The following is a 21,709-nucleotide window of genomic DNA, read 5'->3' as shown; positions in this document are numbered from 1 at the left end:
TTAAAAGAGGGAAATGTTTAACTGTTTTAAAACACTCCCAAAGGATATAAAGGACTATAATAAAACAGATTGATATCTTAGTAAATTTTACTTGATCATTAATGGGAATATGAATCAGCATTTCTGAAAAACAATTTGACCTTTTTAATAGTGTAATTCTATTTCTAACTCTATCGCTAAGGCGATAATTCTAATTAGGAAAAAATATTTATACAAAAAGATGTACACTACACCATTATTTATACCAAAACACTGGAAACAGAACAGGGAGAGTTCTAGCCAATAATAAAAGAGGATGAGTCAATAAACCAGAAAACCTACATCTTGTAGAACATTACACTGCCCTAAAAATGATGTTTCAAGATTCACGTTCTTGTCTCAGTAATGTATTACTGGAAACCTAGCCTAAAGAAATAATCCCAAAACACAGAAAACTGAAAACACCTCAATGTTCAACAATAGTTAAGTAGGCTCTTACTGGTTCTTCAACACTCAGCTCAAGTGGTACTTCTCTTGGGAAGTCTGCCCTCACTGCCGGCCCAGCTCTGGGCTCCCACGATGCCCTATGAATCGCAAATCACAGCATGACCCCAGGGTTCTATACATGTGTGCCAATCTAAGAACCTTAAAGGCAGGAAACTTGACTTCGCTGGCTTAGTACTCCCAACGACTAGCACAGTGCTTGGCACAAAGTAAATATTCATCCAAACATCAACGTGATGTGAAAAGCTTATACAATCAATGCTTTTGTTTGCTAAGACAGCCATAATCGAGTACCAGAAACCAAGTGACTTAAACCACAGAAACAATTCTGGAAGCTCGAAGTCCGAAATACGGTATCAGCAGGGTTGGTTCCTTGTGAGAACTATGAGGAAAGGACCCATTCCAGGGCTCTCTCCTCGACTTGTAGATGGCTCTCTTCTCAATGCCTCCACATGCAAGTGCCTCTATGCGCACCTGTCTCCAAATTTCCTCTTTCTATAAAAACGCAGACATATGGATTAGGGCCATCTTAAAGGCTTTGTTTAAACTTGATTACCTCTATAGAGACCTTATTTCCAAATAAGGTCACAATCTGAAGTAATAGGAGTTAGGACTTCCACATCCTAATTGCTGGAGGGGAGGCACAGTTCAATCCATAACAATTTAGAAATTTGTGAGAGTTCACGATGATAAGTAAATACCTATTTTATAATAATTTTTTATAATTTTATAATGTTTAGCGGAGGGGGGAGTTAGATATATTTGTATATACTGCAAGAGTTGCTAATTTGAATTTTTAAAGATTTTTAAAAGAGTCCATGACTACTCCCAAATTAAGAACCACTGATGGTAGGAGCTACCCCGCACCCAAAGGTGGAATTGGGGCCTGGCATCTCCTCCTTGCCCTGCCCCACCCTATTCCTCCTGGTTAAGATGGGCTTAGCCAAGAGTGTCCCATTCACTCTACTGCACAGCTTCCGCCACACGACAAGCATCTGGCTTGAGTGGCGGCCCGCAGCCCCGCGCTCCCCTAAGAGCAGGCACCCTGCTCACTCCCATCCAGGTGAAGGGCTCTCCACAGCCAAACCTACCAGCAGGAGAGCAGATAGAGGGTGCTAATCAGGCCCAGGGCTTCAAATCCCCACCTTCCTACCCTTGGCATTGCACTAACACCTATGAAGAAAAGTAGTGGAGAGTCCCAAGCCCACTGGTGAAAGAGCTGAGTGAAATATCTCAGACCGAAGCCTCCAAATCGAACCTTCCCCAGAGCCTGTTCTTTCCCTAGAGGTGCCTTCATCTTCTGAATTGGACTTGTCTCTAAGCATTCAGTTTTCCCTTGAGGATCAGATGCCACCTTGGAGTCAGACTGAGCTCCCTTCCAAGCAGGAGTATTCCAAGGAGGAAAGAGGAACCCCTACGGCCAGGTGGGGCTCAGACAAGCCCTTGAGAGACCCAATTAGGGCCAGATCTTCAGGTTCTAAGCACAACAGACGGAAACCAAACAGCAAGGTACTAGGGAGCTCTCCCCTCACCATCCTGCAGGACAACAGCTCCCTCCCCTGGACTCTGACCCCAGGACAGGGTAGGCAACCTTCTCCTCTAGGTGAAAAGGGAAGGGAACTAAAGGAAGGGGCCATTCTGGGAACTGGATGACTTCTGAGAACTGGATGAGTATGGGAGCAAGGCCAAGACTATGACAAGGAAAATCAGCACTTTGTCTTGATGGAGAACTAGGCTGTGTGTGGCCCCGGCCCTGGGTTCACCCGAAGTCTAGTGCTATTCCATGTCCTCTCACCCCTTCTTTCCCTGGGAAACTGGAAGAGCTCATTTTCTTCAGCTCCCCCGAAACTACCAACTCTGGAACCGAGCGCTTTGTTCGGTTTTCTTTGTGTCTTATGTGTTTCTTGTACATTAAGAAAATGTTTAAAAAAAAAAAACAACAACAACACCGATGGTATAATATCTCAAATACTTTTTTTAAAAAGTGAGCATCATAAACCAAAATAGTATTTGACTCTGGTTGATGCAATTATGAATGTTTGGAATTATTTCCCAATTTTCTGCAATAATTTCAAATTACTTTTACAGTCAGAAAAAAATTTTTCATTTTTAAAAAAGGAAAAATAATGTTTTTAAAAGGTTTAGAAATGTAAAAATGAATATGTTTTACACAAATAGTACAGGTATGAACTGTAAAACAAGAAAAATTAGAAAAAGAGTAAGGAAACTTATCATAATGCTCACAGAGTTCATTAAGAGGTTATAGGAAGAGTTGTGTGTCTTCCTATTTTGTTGTATTTTCCAATTTTTTAAAAATGATGAACAGTATTACTCTTATAACCAAAACAAACCAATAAATCTTACTAGTTAAGAACATGCAGTATAAGTGTTTGGTTGTACATTAAATAATCAATACTAAAGACTGAATTAGCAGATTATAGTACAATAACAAAATGACCATTATTAAAGGTATGTAGAAACAGGACTCAGCTTGTGACACACTTATGTGAAAACTGAAAAAAGTAAAATATGAAAATACACACATACTACCTAGAACTGGTATAATATATATGTATGTAGACGGTAGTTTGCAAAAACAAAAATTTATTAAGGGTAGGATTATGCATTATTTTTAAATGATTCTTTAACTATACAGCATTTTCATTTCAGTCTTTATGAAAATGTTCTTTTCCGTACATTATTTCACACTGTCTAAAAGAGCTTATCACCATTCCATGAATCGACTTCTTGACTAAAATATGGCTGGCAACATATCAGGCCTGCCTGGCTCCCCACAAACGACCCCATAGTACTTCATTACAGCCCAGTGGTTGGTTTCAGTTTCACTGTTAGCAGAAGTGCACATGGGTACAACAATTTAGCAGTGTCTGTTAAACCTACAAACGTTCACTCTCTTTGACTGAGCATTTCCACATCTGGGAATTTGTCCTACAAAAACAATTCCACACATATACGAATGCAAAGGTAACAAAAACAAGCAACTAGTCTACGTAGGGGTGGCGCTTTATCAAAGGCGGTTGAGGGAGGGCCAGTTAAATTTAGAAAAGCTACAAAGAGAGACCTAGAAAACTGCTAAATGAAAAACGCATTCAGCTTTGATTTGTTGCCCAGTTTACAATTTCCTTTGATGTCTTTACTTCTGGCAACTGACCAGAAACAAAGGTGCGGATTCAACTCTACATGTTCCAATCATGTACATGCCAGTGCAGATGCGAACATACAGATTCCACTGAAATAGAGATGTTTCAGATTTTTCTCTTTTGCTCCCAGTTTCACAAATGGAATTTAGAATACGGCAACCCTTAATTTGAAAACAGTCATAGAACGAAAGCCAGATGTGCGTAGCTTTAATATTTTTACTTAAATAGGAAATGTCCAGATCTTATGTTGGCCTCCTAAAGTTGGATTGCTAAAAAAATTGTGATTCCATGCATCTAAGGAGGTTTGGGATTGTCACTGACAACTTATAAATAAGACAAATTTCTCATTTTGCACTGACTCCATGTTTCACTCAAGCACAAAAATTCTGATCAGATCAAGAACACAGGTTAAGTCAGATCTCCTTAGTGTAGGCTGTAAAAGAGCCAGAGAAAAAGCACAAATAATTTCAAGCCAAATGAAATTAACCCTAGGTTTGTTTCTAGACTGTATTTAATGTAACACTAGTAAACAATTTTTCAAATTAAAAAAGAAAATTCTAAAAGTTATTGATATTAGAATTCCTTAGATAAAAAATATCTTTACAAACTCTGACAATAGCTATTTGTGGACCACTGTACATTCTGAACATTTTTTCTTTATCTCAAGCTAATGACAGCTTTAGAGATGTGAAGAAAAAAGATAAAAGGAAGTTGGGTGAGTTGTGCAGTATCACAATGTGGCTACTTGGAGAAGTCTGACACATGAGCATTACCCTCCTGCATGCCCCTCATCTCCAGCATTACAAGTTGTCAATTTTTAAGCCTCTAGTTTCACCATTAACTGGGCTGACAGTTGTTTAGAAAATAAAATTGTAAAAAGCCATTTGCATGAGTAATGTGAGATGTTACTTTACAAAATGACATTGCTACACTTGTTTAGTACACAGAAACTTTCTGGTGAGAATTAAAATCAGACAACTCTAGAAGGGTAAAATAAAGATGAGATTTAAAAAGAAAGAAAAACTAAGAAGCAACACCTTTAAAGTACAAGGTTTTTAAAGAGGTCACAAATGCATGTTTTCAGTAAATTCTCTAGACCTACAGAAATGATTACATAAATAAGAGGCATAGGCAAGGGAGGAAAAACTTATACTACGCATAAATTTGAAATTTAGGATTCCAGTTTAGGAAAAAACCTAATGTCTTATTTAAAGAAACTATTAAATACAAAGAAGTATTCGCAGTATACAATGGCAACAGAGCCAGGCAAGTGACCCTGGGGACGGATGGGAGGTCAGGCAGCAGACAATGGCCTCTCTTCCTCTGGAGATCTTCCTCGCCAGGCATGTTCGGGAACCTCTCACAGGGCGGAGGCACAGATACAGCAAGCTGTTCTGAGCAATCAGCTGACGTGGGGGCAGGGGACTGAATGACTTTCTCCGGTCTTCAGAGGGAAACAATTGGGCAGGCAGCATTAAATGACGTGATTCGCCTAGACTTGCAAAGGAAGCCTCTCACAGCACAGCCAAAGAAAGGCCACCAGACAGGGAGACCTGACGAGAGAGACACTGTGATGGTGGTGGCATTATTACCCCCACTTTATAACCTGGAGCCAGGTGTGTACCAGCACCTATCTGAAGTTATCTGGGAGGACCCACAGGCAATGCACTTAACACACCTTGGCAAGGCTATCTTGGAGGGGGTCATGGTAAAGGACACACAGCATGTTTCTGACAGGTACACCGGGGAGCAGAACTACTGCCAAAGACAAGGGAACACCTGGGAAGAGTAATAACCTTCAGTAACGACTTGCTCCTCCCTGGGTCTCCTTCACCCCTCGGGCACCTAGAATGAATTCACCACCTCTGGGCAGAATCATAGTTATCCAGAATTTGACTGTATGAGGTCACTCTGGAACTTTAATAAATATGTGCATATACATATATGCATTTATATGTATCTATGTGGAGATGGAACGGAGAAAGAAAGGGCTAGGCTGCAGGGGGAGAAGGATATTCCTCATTTGAAAAAAAACAGGTGGAACTACATGACCTCTTAGCTAACCCATTATCTCTGGGATCCTGTGCAAACCTCCATACATTTACTTGAAAGCATAGTCTTCCAAGAAGGTACTCCTATAGGCACTGTGCAGTAGAGTCTTTTGGGTGAAACTAACTTTACTGTAAGAAAGTTTCTATAAAAACTAATTGATGAAAAAAAGAACTAAGATTTCTCCTGCCTGTCCTACTACAAACTGTACCACTAGTAACCAAATAGCAGATGAGATAAAGTTTCTTTACATTTTAGCTAATAAAGAAAGAAGAAATGGTACAATCCATTTAGCAATACCTAATGGATTAATGGATCTAGACATATAATATCAATGGCTGCTAAAAAAGATAAACAACCAGACTGTGGGGACTTCCTGATAAAGGAACACACCACCACTTACGAAGTAGTCATGTCAAAATAAATATGACCAAGCTTTAGGACCCAACTATCGATTTAGGACTCAACTATCAAAGACATCAGGTAGTACTGGGGATGTAGAATCATGATAAATGACACCACAAGGATACGAACAGGAAAAACCAAATGGTATAAAACTCTACAGGACAAAGAACCTGGTTTCATCAAAATATAGTTCACAAGGAAAGCGAGAGCTAGAATAAAGTCAAGTAACAATAAGAGACTTGAAAGGCACACTGACCAATCTAATACGTGGACCTTATATGGATCCTTATCCAAAATAAAATATTTTTAAAATCTTATAGATATTGAAAAATTTGAACACTCACTATACTTGATGTTATTAAGGAATCATTATTTTTTTAGGTGTGATACTGGTAGTTTGGTTATTTTAATAAGTCCTTATCTTTTATAGCTACACACTAAAACAGTTATAGATCAAATGGGGGAGGTAGTGTTTGGAGATACAGATGAAACAAAATTGACCATTAGCTGATAATTATTGAAATTGGGTTACAGATACATGAGGAACCATGATATTACTTTGTCTACTTTCATCTCTGTCTTAAGTCTTCCATAATAAAAAGGTTTTTTGTTTTAAAGGCACTAGAAGCTCCTAAAGGCTTACTGATCAATCAAGACAACCATTTTAAGAACCAACTCCTCTCTGATCATTCAACTGCTATTGATGAAGATTCTTCAAAAGGTCATTTAACTCTAAATTTCAGGACTCTTCCTCTCATCTTTTTAATCTAATTCCTTACATGTAAGATAAGGTTGTTATTCAGGGTAGGCCACAAGTTCTGCTAAGAATAATGATAAACTTACCGCAACCCAGACCCGTGATTAGTGGCCTAGGCAGAGTGGTTTCAGTGGGTGGGAAAGACCAAGGAGATGAGAAATAGAAATAGTGAGAGTAGTCAGATCTTTCATGGACATTAAAATAAAATGAAACTAGGCAAGAAAGCGAAATTCAAGTTACACATTTTACACAACAGAAAAATAACCTTTCATCATTAGAACTTACATATTGTATACCTCAAAGACCCAAGAAAGTAAAAACCAAACTGTTTGAAATGACTAAGAAGCTTAAAAGGTTCTTAGTAAAGGTTGAACTGTGTCCCCCAAAAAAACATTTTATGAAGTCTTAAGTCCCAGCACCTCAATATGTGACCTTATTTGGAAATAAGATCTTGGCAGATGTAGTCAAATTAAGCTGAGGTCATTTGGGTGGGTCCTAGCCTAACGAGACTGGTGTCCTTATAAAAAAGAAATTTAGACACAGAGACAGACACATAGCGAGAACACCATGTAAAGATGAAGGTGCAGAAAAAGGTGATTCATCTATAAAACTAGCTCTTTAAGGAACCATTTGTTTTGCAGTATGTTATTGCTGGTCTTTTTAAAAAGTGATTGGATATTCTCCTTGGCTTATTGGTGTAAATAGTATTTCCAGTCACTCAGTGAGGCATTGCAAATAAATGCTTGCAGTTGACTATAAAGGGTCCTTAGCTCAACGTTATTCTCTCTGATACAATATATAGAAAATGCCGAAGATTTTCAGCAAACTACCAGAAGCTAGAAGAGGCATAAAAAAGATTTTCCCTCACAACCGTCAGAAAGAACCAAGCCTGCCGACACCTTCTAGGCTACAGAACAATGAGATAATACATTTCTGTTGTTTAAGCCACCCAGTTTATGGTACTTTGTTACAGCAATCCTGGAAAACTAATACGGTGGCCATTTACACATTAATACTAAAATGATCTTTGAATACACCATTAAAAAACCTGTTGGAAAATATAATGATGTATTATGCTGCTTGGAATAACAATTTTTTATAAAGTACAACACACCTAAGAATAAATTTTTCAAAACATAGGCTCTATGTGGAGAAAACTGTAAAAACTACTGAGGAATAAATGTAAAAGATGACTTTAACAGGAAGTAAGTCTTGTTCTCAGGAGAACTCCTTAAAGGAGTTGTCTATACTGATGGCTCCAATTTCTCTCCTTTCCTTTGTTGAATCCATTCCAATCTGGCTTTTACTGTTACCGTTACTCCACAACCGCTCTTATCAAGGTCACTGGTGATTTCCAAATTGCTAACTTCAAGGACAGTTCTCAGTCTTCAATTGAGCAGCATTTGAGGAAGTGGATCCTTTTTGCTTAACTTTGCTTCTCTCCCCCCCCCCCCCACCTTTCTCCCCCTCTCCCTCCCTCCCTCCTAGCTTTCTTCCTACCTTTCTGGCTACTCCTTCCCACACTCTTTTGCTTGCTCCTTCTCATGTCCCCACCGGTAACATCAGGTAGTCTGAGGACTCTGTCTTTGGGCTTCCTATCTTTACACACTCCCTAGGTGTCTCATGCCATCTTGTGGCTTCAATTACTTTGGAGTCCTGATAACTCCAGCATTTGACTCTCCAGCCTGGATCTCTCTTCTAAATTCCAGACCTCTCTGACCTCATCTCCTACTCTGTACCCCTCTAACCACAGTGGCCTCTCCTCCTGCTGTTCTTTGAAAATGCCAGCGTGTGCTTACCTCGGGTTCTTTCCACTTGTTCCTTCTGCTTGCAGTGCTCTTTCTCCAGGCATTCACATGGCTTGCTTCCTCTCCATCAGCACTTTTCCCAAGAGCTTCCTCACTGAGGCCTTTCTGACCACCTTACAGCAAACACTCAGAAGTATTTATATTCCTTTTCCTCTTTAGCCTTTCCTCCTTAGTACTTTTGGCTATCTAGTATTTTATGTTACTTATTTATCTTGCGCATAGTCAGCCTCTCCCTAACACACATCCCCCCATACACACTCTAGATCAGAACTGCCCAATAGAAATACAATGTGAGCCACATATGTAACTTAAACATATTAAAAAGAACAAATGAAATTAATTTTACTTATGTACTAATTTTACTCAATATATCTGAAACATTATCACATCAATATGCACCACTGGCAACATTTAAAAGCTCAGTAACCCCTTGTGGCCAGTGGCTACCATACTAGATAGCACAGTTCTAGAATGTAAGCTTCCTCGATAGCAGGGATTTGTGTGAATCTTGCAACTAGAAATTGCTTGGTGCCCAGCAGGCACTTCATAAATTTCCCTGAAAGAATGAATGATTCAGCATTATATTGATTCTCCATCCAATAATCCATATATTCAATATAATCTCGATTAAAGCATGAGAATTTTTTTAACTTAAGAAAAATATTTTAAAGATTGTCTGCAACTCAAGCATAAAAGAACAGATAGAAACACTTGGAAAGTAAGAAAAACAAAAGCGTTGTTATCTATTAGAAATTATAAAAATAAATATAAATATAAAATGCATAGATATGACAGTATGTGTATATATACATAAAAGATAAATATAAAAATAAAACCATAGAATAGTAAAAGAAAATGGGGATTAATATTTTTACAATTTTAGAAGTAGAGACCTTTTCAATTCAATCATAAAAATCAAAAAATTTCAAGAAAAATTGTGATAGAAATTGTATCATTGAAAATTTTTTTAAGTTCTTACAAATAAATAAAGATAAACACTCAAATAGTAAAATGGACCAAGGATCTGATTAGGCAGTTCCATGCACAAACTAAATTATAAATTCCATTATAGGGCTGGAATTAGTTGGGCCCAGTCTCCTAGAAGAACATAGTAAATAGTAGTCAGTCTAACTGAAGACTAACACAAACACACAAATGAACATTAACTTACAAAATGATATCCAACCTCAGACTTAAAAAAAATGCAAAGAAAAAAAAAAAGATATTTTTAAACCATAAAACTGGCGAATATTAGGATGATTTGACAATATCCATGTTGGTAAGAATAGTGAAAAAGCCACTCACAACTTTACCTGGGTACAGTTGTTACTGGTGCAGTCCACAAATCTGATCTTCAAAAGGCCAAAACTCAAAATATCAGAGTTTGAAGTAAGAAAAAGTTTATTATTAATTGAGAAGGTACCAACTGAGAAGATGGGAGACCTAATCCTCAAATCCATCTTAAGAAAGCAAAGAGTTCAAGCTCCTTTTATGTCAAGGGACTGGGAAATGGGAAGGGCAAAAGGTGATTAACACTGCACACATCTAGGCACCAGCAGAAGTGCAAGGAAGACTGTGCTTGGTCTATTGACCCTAGTTGATGTGAGTCTAGTCAGGAGGTTCCTGCAAATCTTTGATAAACATTACATACTCCCCTTATCTCTTTGAGAGAGCCACCTTCTGGGAAGGGGCTATTTTTATAAAATTCAGGCTTAAAGCAGAATTCCTCTAACGATTAGCACATCTATATGTAAGACTAAGGAGAGGCTATTAGCTCTGAAGGCCATGGGAAGGAAGCAGGTTTGAACAAGATGAAGCCAGAGAAGCTAGTATTTCACTCTGTTACACAACTTTACATTTCTGATGGGCAACTAGGCAATAACAGCACTTAGAATACACATGTATTTGACCCAGCAATTTCACATCCAGGAATTTATCCTAGACTTGACAAGGAGAAGGGAGAGTTTAGGAAAGCTATATAAAAAAAAAAAATGTTCGTTATTGTGATGGTTAATTTTATGTGTCAACTTAACTATGCGACAAGTTACCCAGAGATTTGGTTAAACCTATTCTGGGTGTGTCTATGAAGATATTTCCGGGTATGATTAACATCTGGATCAGGAGACTGAGTAAAGCAGATTACCCTCCCTAGTGTGGACGGGCTTTGTCCAATCAGGTGAAGGCTTGAATAGAACAAAAGGCTGAGCATAAGAGAATTTGCTCTCAGCCTGAGGGTTTTCAGGCAGGGACATCAGTCCTCTCCTGCCTTCAGACTCAGACTGGAACTTGCACCATCGGTTCTCCTGGCCTCAGGCCTTTGACAGCAGATCTTGAAACTTCTCAGCCTCTATAATAACGTGAGTGGATTCTTTACAATCAATCTCTTTATGTGTGTGTGTATGTCTCCTCTTGGTTCTGTTCCTCTGGATAACCCCAACTAATACATCTATAGTGTTAGTTATGCAAGTAAAAAAAAAAAAAAAAACAAGGAAGAATGGGTATGCTCATCAAAAGAGAGTAAGTTAAATAATTTTTGATTCAATGGAATACTTTACAGCCATTTACAGTAATGATGAGGATTAACATGAACTGACTTGAAAAGATGTCCCCAATATATTGCTGAATTTTTTAAAACAGGTTCTAGAACAGCATGTATTGCATGATTTCACTGATATAAAATTATGTATCATGCACAAGAGTGTGTATGCCTGTGAAACAGGACAGTATATTTAGTAAAAGATGATTTATCCCTAAGCGATGATATTTTAGATGATTTTTACCCTCTTCGAATTCCATACTATTTGCGTTTTTCTCCAATGAGTTTATCAGGAAAATCAATAATGCTATTCTCTTTCATTTAAAAAAAAAAAAAAAAAGGTTCACCAAGCAAAAAAGAGAGAGATGGCTGTAGCAGGAAGGGAATTTGGGTAAAGAGAGTTTGGGTGCTTGCTGTTTTATAATAGAAGAACTGAGAACGTTAAAAGAAGGGGAAAACACAGAAGGGGATGAAAGACTGAGCTCTGACTGCAAGCCATGCAGCTGGAATACACTGATGATCCAGGAAGAGATGAGTTGGTTCCTACCCTCAGGCAAGAGAGATAAGGGTCTACAAATGTAAAAATAATTCCAGATGAGTGACACAGGAGCTACACTGCCAACAGGAGGGACCTGGAAAGGAATGCTGGGGGAGACAGACGGTGTCACTTCCAAGGTGGGCGGGACTTCTCTGCATATGGGTGGGTGGTAAGGAAAGTCCTCCCCCCCCCCTCGCTCGAATCCTGTAGGCTACTCAGGTCAACAGGGCATAATCTAGGAGTCAAAGGAAAGCTAACTGTGGGCCTGGAAAATTAATCTGGAGCTTATGGTAAAGAGGCTTGAATGGAGTAAGGACTTTGACCAGAACTCAGCAGGAATTTTAAGAGGCCTGGGCAGTGCACTGACCTACTCCTAAAGGTGCTCAGGACATACAAATCCAGTAGCTGCTTGTTGGACTTGCAGAGTGAAGGACCTTGACCGTGGAGGCAGGGAAAGCCCAGTGAGAAAGCTAATGTGACAGTTATGAGCTAGTTATGAATTTAAATGGTGGCAGCAGAAGTGGAGCTGACATGGAAAGCATCATGGTAGCGGTCTATACAGTATGCGACATCTGACATCTGCGACCTCGGGAAACCTGCTCCAGACAAGGGTGAGCTGATTATGCGAAGTCTGGCTATCAGCATTTCGCATGAAGAATTTTGCTCAAATATCACATTTCATAAACAGATATTTCTGCGAATTACTTTTGTGCTAGATATAGGAAACTGAGGACGTGATAAAGAAGAGTACTAGAGAAAATCCAAAACCTGACAGATAATTTTAGTGCCTCATTTGGAAAGGGCTGAATTTATAAGGCGAGTCTCACAATAATCACTACTCGTGAGGCAAAAATTCATCAGACCCAGAAATGGAGGGTGGAGGAGTTGAAGGGATGGAGATGGGGCAAGGAGAAGCTAAGAAGGGAGACTCAAGAAGAACCGAGTCTGTAATTCAAATGTTCACAAAGTGATGTGCCTTGGAAATTTATCAGAATAATGCTAAAAATTCTAAATACCGATTAAGTGGCCAGAGAAGTACTATAAAAGCACTTAGGTTAGCTGTCAAAAGTCATAGCTGCTCAGAAATATTAAAATAAAAAATTTAATTCTAAGCAAACTTCCATGTTCAACCATCAAAAAAGAGCATCTTTACCATGCCTAAGTAAATGGCATCTAAATATTTATGCAAATTTCACATATTTCCCATAGTCTGTTCTCCCTTTCAAATACAAGATTATAAGTAAGACAGAATATTTCATCATCATCATTCATCAAGTGAAATGTGAATTTTTAGACTCCATGACCAGAACTTCAGAAATCTCCTTAGAGTGAGAGAGCAAATTACAAAAGAAAAAAAAAATCAGCTGTAAGACCCAAAGTTATACATAGACCTCGGTGTGGGGGGAGGTGGGGGGGGCAGATACTTGGAGTGGGAGCAGCTTGGTAAGTCAAGAAGGTGGAATGATAGACACACTGCCTTAGGAACTCTGTCAGTGTAACAGGAATTTTTACGACCGTTTTACATTCCAAAATGTATTTGAAGGCACAAATAAAGTTTCAAACATCATTCTAAGGGAATTCACTTCACCTCCAGGTTTTACAAAACTATATGCTTCAGGCTCAAGCCTCGAAATGCTACACAGATGAGTAATTCCCTCAACATAAGATGCATTCAGGAGTTAGTTATATGTGCAGGAGGCCCTGGCAACAATGATCCGCCCTTCACAGGGTGAGTTCTTGTGATACTCTTCAAAGAGAATCAGTGAAGCATAAATCTTTTGCAACGGTTCCAATCTTTCTAAGAATACCACCTTTCATGTCATTTGGATACTAAGCATTATGAACTCAGCTGCAGGATCACAAAAATCTGTGGGACTTCTATCTTGACTTTTGATCTATCTACACATAGGGAGTCCTTGATCATTACAGGGCATAAACAGTGTGGCTGACTGTAAGAGTTTAAAATACTAAGACACTCTCCAGTAAATAGTTGAGGAATTAAGATCATAGGCATAATCACAAAACAGGATTAATAATATCTAATTAGAATATATAAAGTATATTGCACCCACAAAACAAACTACAAACTATAAGTCAACTCACCAACTAAGTAGCTGATATACTAAGGAAAAGAGACTTCCTTATTGTGTCTATAAATAAATATACCTTGTATACTATAATATTATAAATATCAACTGATTTGTAGTTTTTCTTTTAGAGACTTCGTGAATGATGCTTAATTGACTAACCTAAGAGTATTCGATTCATTAAAAAATGTTGAAAGTTTACTCCTTGGGGGGAAAAAAATCTTCATGTAGCCAATCAATAGCTTTTCTATCTATAGAGCTCTTACAAATTTATGAATTAAAAGAAGACAGATACTTCAAAAAAGTACATGAGAAATTCACAGGCATTTGACACACATGGGGAGAAAAATACAAGAGCTAAAAACTTATACAAATTTTCATCCTTCAAAATCAAACAATAAAACAATGAACATACAATTTTTAGCCTATCAAATTAAATATAAAAAAATAAGAATAATCAATACTGACAGGAGGGCAAGAAAACAAACTCATATATTGCTAGCAAGACTTATGGAGGGCAATTTGGCAATATGTGTCAAAAGCCTTAAAAATATAAATAAACACCTTTGAATTCAGCAATCTTGTTTCTCTTCAAGGAAAGTGACTTCAGGAGTAAGATTAGCATACAAAAATGTCTATTGATGCATTACATATAAAAGTGAAAAACCGGAAGGCGCCTAAAGCTTCAATGCTATGGGAACAGTTTAATAAACTGAAATATACCCATCCGCTCAATGCAGTTCTGTCTTTTAGATATAGTGATGTTGAAAACTGAATAGCGTGGGAAAATGCTCATGATATATTAAGGGGGACAAGTTACAAAATAGCACAAAGAGTATGATCTCAATGTTGCACAAAAAAAATATGTAATGATATGTACCAATATATTAATAGTGGTTACCTAAAGGGGAAGGATTGGAGATGTTCACCTTCTGCTAACTTCTAAAATATCTACTTTTCTACTAAAACTATGTATTAATTTTGCTGGTTAAGTACTTTACCATAACAACTCAGTGAGATAGATTCTATTGTTAACTTCGTTTTGAATATGAGGAAACGAAGGCACAGAGAGGTTCATTAGCTTACCCAAGGTCACACAGCTAGTATGTCATCGAACCAGGATTTGTCCTAAACTAACCTAGTTCCAAAGTCTGATCACTAAACTACTCTGCAAAGATTCACATTTTAAAAATAATTTAAAGCAAGATGCCAGATAATCTATTATTATATGCACTACAAATTCTTAAACCAAAGAACTTTGTGGGCCAGACTTTTCAGGGCAAATCAGGAGGCAGATGGTAAAGCTGAAAGTTCTCTCCTGTCCCATCGGGTGTCCGTTTCTGTTCAGGTTTTTACTCAGATTATCTGAAAAGTCATCTATTTCCTCCTCTGTCACCAATCTCCCTCCACTTGACATACACAAACACACAGCATTATCAACTTCTCATGTTGCCACTGGCAGCACTCTCCTGCTCCCTTCCTGCCTCATGGCAATTCCCTGAGAATTTCTCTCCTGATTCTAAAAGCTAAGGTAGGTCCCACACAAATAATTCCTCAGGTCTAGCCAGACATATTAAGTATAAAATATAGTGTTCTCTATTTTCCTTACAAACAGAAATGTATACTATTTTTCCACTAAGAAAGTTACAAAGTAGTTTAGATAGAAGAAATGCAAGTTCTTGGAAATGTGTTATTAAAATACAAAAGACTCTTGACAAACTATGGTGTGTCACATATGAATAGGCAAGATCACAGGATCTTTTCCTGTGTATCATGTGACATTCCTGTGCTGGCCTCCACACAAAAGCCTGACAGATGTAAGTGCTTGTAGATAACACTCTGAACCATCTAAACCATCTAGGGCGCATTGAGATTTCTGCAAGGGTTCACAAATGATCAAGTTGCAAGGGACTAAAGAAGTGTTTTCTGTACCTCAGAGGAAAAAGTATTACTAATCAGTACAAAGTAAGCTCCAGTCATCTGTTGTTCTAAAATTAGCCACTTGATCAGGTTAAAAAAAAAAAAACAACCTGAAGTTCCTGCCAGTAGAAATAGGTATTTAGACTACTAGATAAAATATCACCACGAGTGATGAAATTATCTTATTAAAGAACAATGACAGCTTTTTAACTTCAGGGAGCAATAATAGTTACAGTTCATAAAGGAATATTTTATTCTGTTACCACAAATCTTATTAAAGGCAAGTCTCTCTTACCGAGGGGTTGTGGTTTTACACCTGACAAATTAGATTGATCCATATTTCCAGTGCATAGATATACATTATCTTTGTTTTCTAAAAGTGAATCTAACAAAAGACTGCATTTCCCAGTAATGAGACTAGTTAGTATGATCTCCTTCAATAATAAAAATTTAACAATAAAGAATCCTAAAATTCATATGGAATCACAAAAGACCTCAAATAGCCAAAACAATCCTGAGTAAAAAGAACGAAGCTGAAGGCATCACACTACATGGTTTCGAAATATACTACAAAGCTATAGTAATTATAACAGTGTGGTACTGGCATTAGACTTATAGACCAATAGAACAGATAAAGAGCCCAGAAATGAATCCATGCATTTATAATCAGTTACTCTTCAATAGAGGTACAAGAATCCACAATGGAAAAGGGTAGTCTCCTCAATAAATAATGCTAGGAAAACTTATACCCACATGCAGCAGACTTAAAGACTTAAATGCAGGAATTGAAACTGTAAAACAACTAGAAGCAAGCATAGGGGAAAAGCTTCTTGACATTGGTCTGACCCCAAAGGTATAGGCAACAAAAGCGAAAAACAAAAACAAATAGAAATGCATCAAATTAAAAAGCTTGTCTGCACAGCAAAGGAAACAATAGAATAAACAACCTACGAAATGGGAGAAAATATTTGCTAACCGTCCAAAATATATAAGGAATTCAAACAGTTCAGTAGCAAGAAAACTAACCCAATTAAAAAATGGGCAAAGGACCTGAATAAACATTACTCAAAAGAAAACATACAAATGGCCAACAGACATAAGAAAAGATGTTCAACATCACTGATCATCAGGGACATGCAACTCAAAACCACAATGAGATATCACCTCACACCAGTTAGAATGGCTATTATCAGAAAGACAAAAGATAACAAGTGTTGGCAAGGATGTGGGGAAAAGAGAACCCTTGTACATCGTTGGTAGGAATGTAAATTGATACCGCTATTTGGAAAACAGTATGGAGTTTCCTCAAAAAATTAAAAACAGAACTACCATCTGATGCAGCAATTCCATTTCTGTGTATACATCCAAAAGAAATGAAATCAGTATATCGGTATCCTCAAAGAGACATCTGCATTCCTATTTTCACTGCAGCATTATTCACAACAGTCAACATATGGAATCGACCTAAGTTTCCATCAATGTATGAATGTAGATATAACATGGAATATTATTGAGTCTTAGAAAAGAAGGAAATCCTGTCATTTGCAATAACATAGATGAACCTACAGGACATCATGCTAAGTGAAATAAGCCAGGCACAGAAAAACAAATACCATATGATCTAAAAAAGTTAAAATCATAGAAGCAGGCAGTAGAATGGTGTTTACTGGGGGCGGTAGGTTGCAGGGGATGTTCGTCAAAGGTACAGAGTTGCAGTTATGTAGGGTGAATAAGCTAGAGATCTAATGTTTGGCATGGTAACTACAGTTAATGATGTGGTACTGAATATTGGAAATACGCTGAGAGTCATTTCAAGTGCTCACATCACACGCAAAAAAAAGGTATGTAAGGGGATGATACCTTAATTAGCCTGATTATAGTATTCATTTCACTATGTATATTGAATTATCATGCTGTACACCATAGATATATACAATTCTTTAGAAATAAAATTAAAAGAAATTTAAAAGAAAAAGAAGCTATTTTAAGCCAGACCCAAAAATAAGAGTCAAGTTTATTTTTTTTCTAAAATAAAATTATCTGAAATAAATAATGGTTTCTATATATCCTTTTTTAATCATTTGTTTTTATTTTTCAGTTACAGTTGACATACAATATATCTGTTTCAGGTATGTAACATAGTGATTAGACATTCATATAACTTATGAAGTGATCTCCCCCATAAGTCTAGTACCCACCTGACACCACACATAGTTATTATAATATTATTGGCTATATTCTCTATGGTGTACTTTACATTCCCATGACTGGTTCTTTGTACATCCTAATCCCTTCTCCACTTTTTCACCTAGACCCTCAACTCCTTCCTATCTGGCAACCATCAAAATATTCTCTGTATCTGGTTTCTACATAATGAAAAAGTCACAGGATCTCCAATTTGGTGAAATACTGTGTTAAGCTATAATTATTTGTAAAGTATGATATGATCCTTTGAAAATCTCATCTTTCACCCAGTAATTTAATGTCTGATAATCTATCTTTAAAAATTAATTAGATAGAATACAAAACATTTACATACAATAAAGTTTCAGTGTTATTTTTTATTTATTAAAAAAATTTGTTTTGGTAACATTGGTTAACGAAATCCAGTTCAGTGTTATTTTTTAAAATGACACACCAGATGCTTCCTAAATGTCCAATAATAGGAAATCAGTAAAATTATGGTATAACCAAATGATAAAATATTTTGCACTTATTTAAAAAATCATGTTTTTATAAAATGTTAGAGCATGAAAAATGCTCACAAAAAAAAACACTCAGTGGAAAAAACAAGTTACAAACTGCTAATGCATTTTGCTTTAAAGGTATACACACACGTATATATTAGGAAATTTATAAATATCTTACAATAAGAGGAAAAAAACTATGACCCAGCAATTCCATTCCTGGATATATAAATCCAAAGGAAATGAAATCATCTAAAAGAGATCTGTAGTCCCATGTTCACTGCAGCATTATTTACAATAACCAAGATATGGAAACAATCTAAGTGTCCAACAACAGATTAATGGACAAAGAAAATGTGATATGTATGTGTATATATGTACAGATATATACACAATGGAATTTTATTCAGTTTTTAAAAAATAAGGAAGTCTATAATTTTTAACAACATGAATGAACCTGGAGGGCATTAGGTTAAGTGACAAGTCAGACAAAAATAAATATTACATGATCTCATATGTGCAATCTTAAGAAAAAGTAGCATAACTCATAGAAACAGAGCGAAGAAAAGTGGTTCCCAGGGACTGTGGGGTGGAGGAAATAGGGAGAAGCCGGTAAAAGGACACGGTTACAGGATGGATAAGGGGTGAGCATCTAATGTACAACATGGCAATGATAGTTGATTATACTGTACCAGTATCATTAATCGAAATTTGCTGTAAGAGTGGAACTTAAATGTTCTCATACATGCAAAAAAAGGTGTGCAGTGATGGGTGTGTTAACTCAGGAGGGAACCCTTTCATAATGTATGTATATAAAAATGTCATGCTGTACACTTTAAGTATCTTACAATTTTGTCAGAGTTCAAAAATCTGAAAGAAAAAAAAAAAGATGGGTGGGACAAGATGCCTTAGAGTATAGTTTCTGATTAAAGAAAGCTTATTGAACACCTCTCCTCTCCCACCGAAGACCCTGGTAATATGAGAGAAAAGGCATAAAGATAAGCCGCATTGAGGAACAGAACACGAGAGTGGCCAAAAGCGGAGGAGCGATTTCAACAGTTGGGGAAGAAGGAAAACCAGCGGAGAAGTGGCAACTCGCTGTATCGGGGGTAGGAGAAGCTTCAGCTTGGCGTTTACTGAGGCGGACACTTGCAGAAAGGGGCAACTTTGCTCTGCAAAACCCTGCAGAGGTTTCGGATTTGAAACCTCTTGGTATTGGGGTGGACACAAATACAAACTGGGGAGAAAATGAAAGTCTACACTTGTACCTGGTTATCAGGGCCTCACACACAATGATTCATTATGATGCTGTCTGTCTCAAATATATTAATATTAAAAACTACATACCTTCCCTCCTCCCACCCCTACACGAGCACGCACGTCAATCAGCATCGGTACTGAAAAGTGAGCTGAGTGAAGATGCACATCTCCTGGCCGTGCTCCTCCCACGAGCTCTCAACCAATAAGCACTCACCACAATACCGTGCTTTCTCGCCAGCAGCTCCCTTACTCCACTGAGGGTTCTCTTTCTGCCTTTATTTCCTGTGCAGCTGAACAGTTTTGATCCATCATGGCTGGCAGGGAGGTGTAAGTGATAGCAGTAAAGGTGGTACAAAAGTGCTCGGGGCACCTTGCATAAGGCAAAGGATGCATCTTAAGGCCAGCAGGTAATACAGGACTGATTGGTGGAAGTACCTCTTATAATCCCTGGGAAGACTGAATGGTGTCTGGAAGAATCTGTGGCCAGAGTATATCAGGACTTCAGAAAACACAGTACCAAGAGTGTTTCCAAAAGAATGATGCATAACCCCATCTGTTTATGTCGATTCATTTGGCCCTGGCTTTTTTCGAATTACATACTGAGCTGAAAGGATGGGTCTTGATAACGAAGTCATTCCCCTACTGCAGATACAGAGCACTGTCAGTCAAGCATCTACTCTCACAGTACAGGGTGCAGGGAATCTCCTCCAAATCTTCTCATTTTCATTATGAATATTTTACACAAATAAAATACTATGTTATATATTATATATGGAAGTTATGAAGATAGTAATAAAACTCACTTCCCAATTTAAAAACTAAAATGTAGCCAATAACAGTGAAACTCTTTATGCTCCACCCAATGACATCCCAGAGTGTAAGCCCTATTTGAACTTCGTGTTTAGCTTCCTTTGCCTTTATGATGGTTTTGCCACTTACCTATATATCCAAAAGCCATATATCATTTTGCTCTTTCTTCAGTTTGCAAAATTAATATCATATTGTATGGATTCATTTGTCTTGCTCTTTTTATTTTGGACATTATAAGTTTCTTCTCTAGGGAATATGAACAATTCCTAAGATGAGACTTCATATATACCATAATTATGCTCATAGAGCTTCCAACTGCCTTTTAGTCTTAAACATGAACAGAAAAACAAGGATCACCAGACATGCAAGGCAAGTTTCCAAAATAAAAAAGAGGAACCATGGTAAATAAAAAGAAATAACCCTGGAGTAAACTGAAATAAAACTGGTAACTGATAAGAACTTAAAAAAAAAAAAAAAACAGTTGAATTACAATCCTCAGATTAAAGAAACTATTATGGAACAAGTTATAGTGGGATGATCAGAGGACATAATGGAGTTCTTGGAAGTAAAGTAATTGGCAGCATCTTTAAAAATTCAAGAGAAGGAATAAGACAATCTCCTAGGACTAGGCTGTGCACCTGAAACTAATATAAAAGAGTACTGAATGTCAACTGCAATTGAAAATTTTTTAAAAGGTGGGGGGGGAGGTGTCAGGAAATAACAGGTTCAAATTTCCAGGTATAAAACAAATAAAAAAGAAAGACAGAAAAGTTAAAAAAGAGGCTCAATCCAATAGGTCCAATTCTGAGTATCAGAAGTTTTAAAAGAGAAAATAGAGAAAGAGGAGAGGAGAATTATCCAAAGGAATGATTGAAAAAGGGATGAGTCTCCATATTGAAAGGGCCAAGCATTCAGCACAATAAATGGAAAAATAAATCACATTGAGTGGTTGACATTTCAGAATTATCCAAATTCTCTAGACGGAGAAGAAAAGATTGTTTTTAAAAAGAGAAACATACAAACAAACAAATAAATAAGAGAAAAATGATCCATTTCTTTTTCTCATCTTCCTAACCATTCTGGAATGGGTTTGACAATATGTAACTTTTAACCCTTTGAACCTATTTGAAATAAAGCCATGAATCTCACACTTTGAAGATATGGGAGAAAAAGGCATCCAATCTATTACACTAAAAGCTCCCAGACAG

General features: G+C 37.3%; 1 protein-coding gene and 1 pseudogene across 1 annotated transcript in view; one reads left to right on the top strand and one right to left on the bottom strand.

The window, feature by feature from the left end:
- The window catches only part of ANKRD6 (ankyrin repeat domain 6), a 187,488-nt gene that overhangs the window by 144,661 nt on the left and 21,118 nt on the right, over positions 1 to 21,709 (bottom strand). The window lies entirely within an intron of this gene.
- On the top strand, positions 1,417 to 2,217 carry LOC118602172 (annotated as a pseudogene).

Source organism: Rousettus aegyptiacus, unplaced genomic scaffold (assembly GCF_014176215.1).
Source record: "Rousettus aegyptiacus isolate mRouAeg1 unplaced genomic scaffold, mRouAeg1.p scaffold_m13_p_1, whole genome shotgun sequence".
NCBI classification, from domain to species: Eukaryota; Metazoa; Chordata; class Mammalia; order Chiroptera; family Pteropodidae; genus Rousettus; species Rousettus aegyptiacus.
This window is presented reverse-complemented; position numbering and strand designations above follow the sequence as displayed.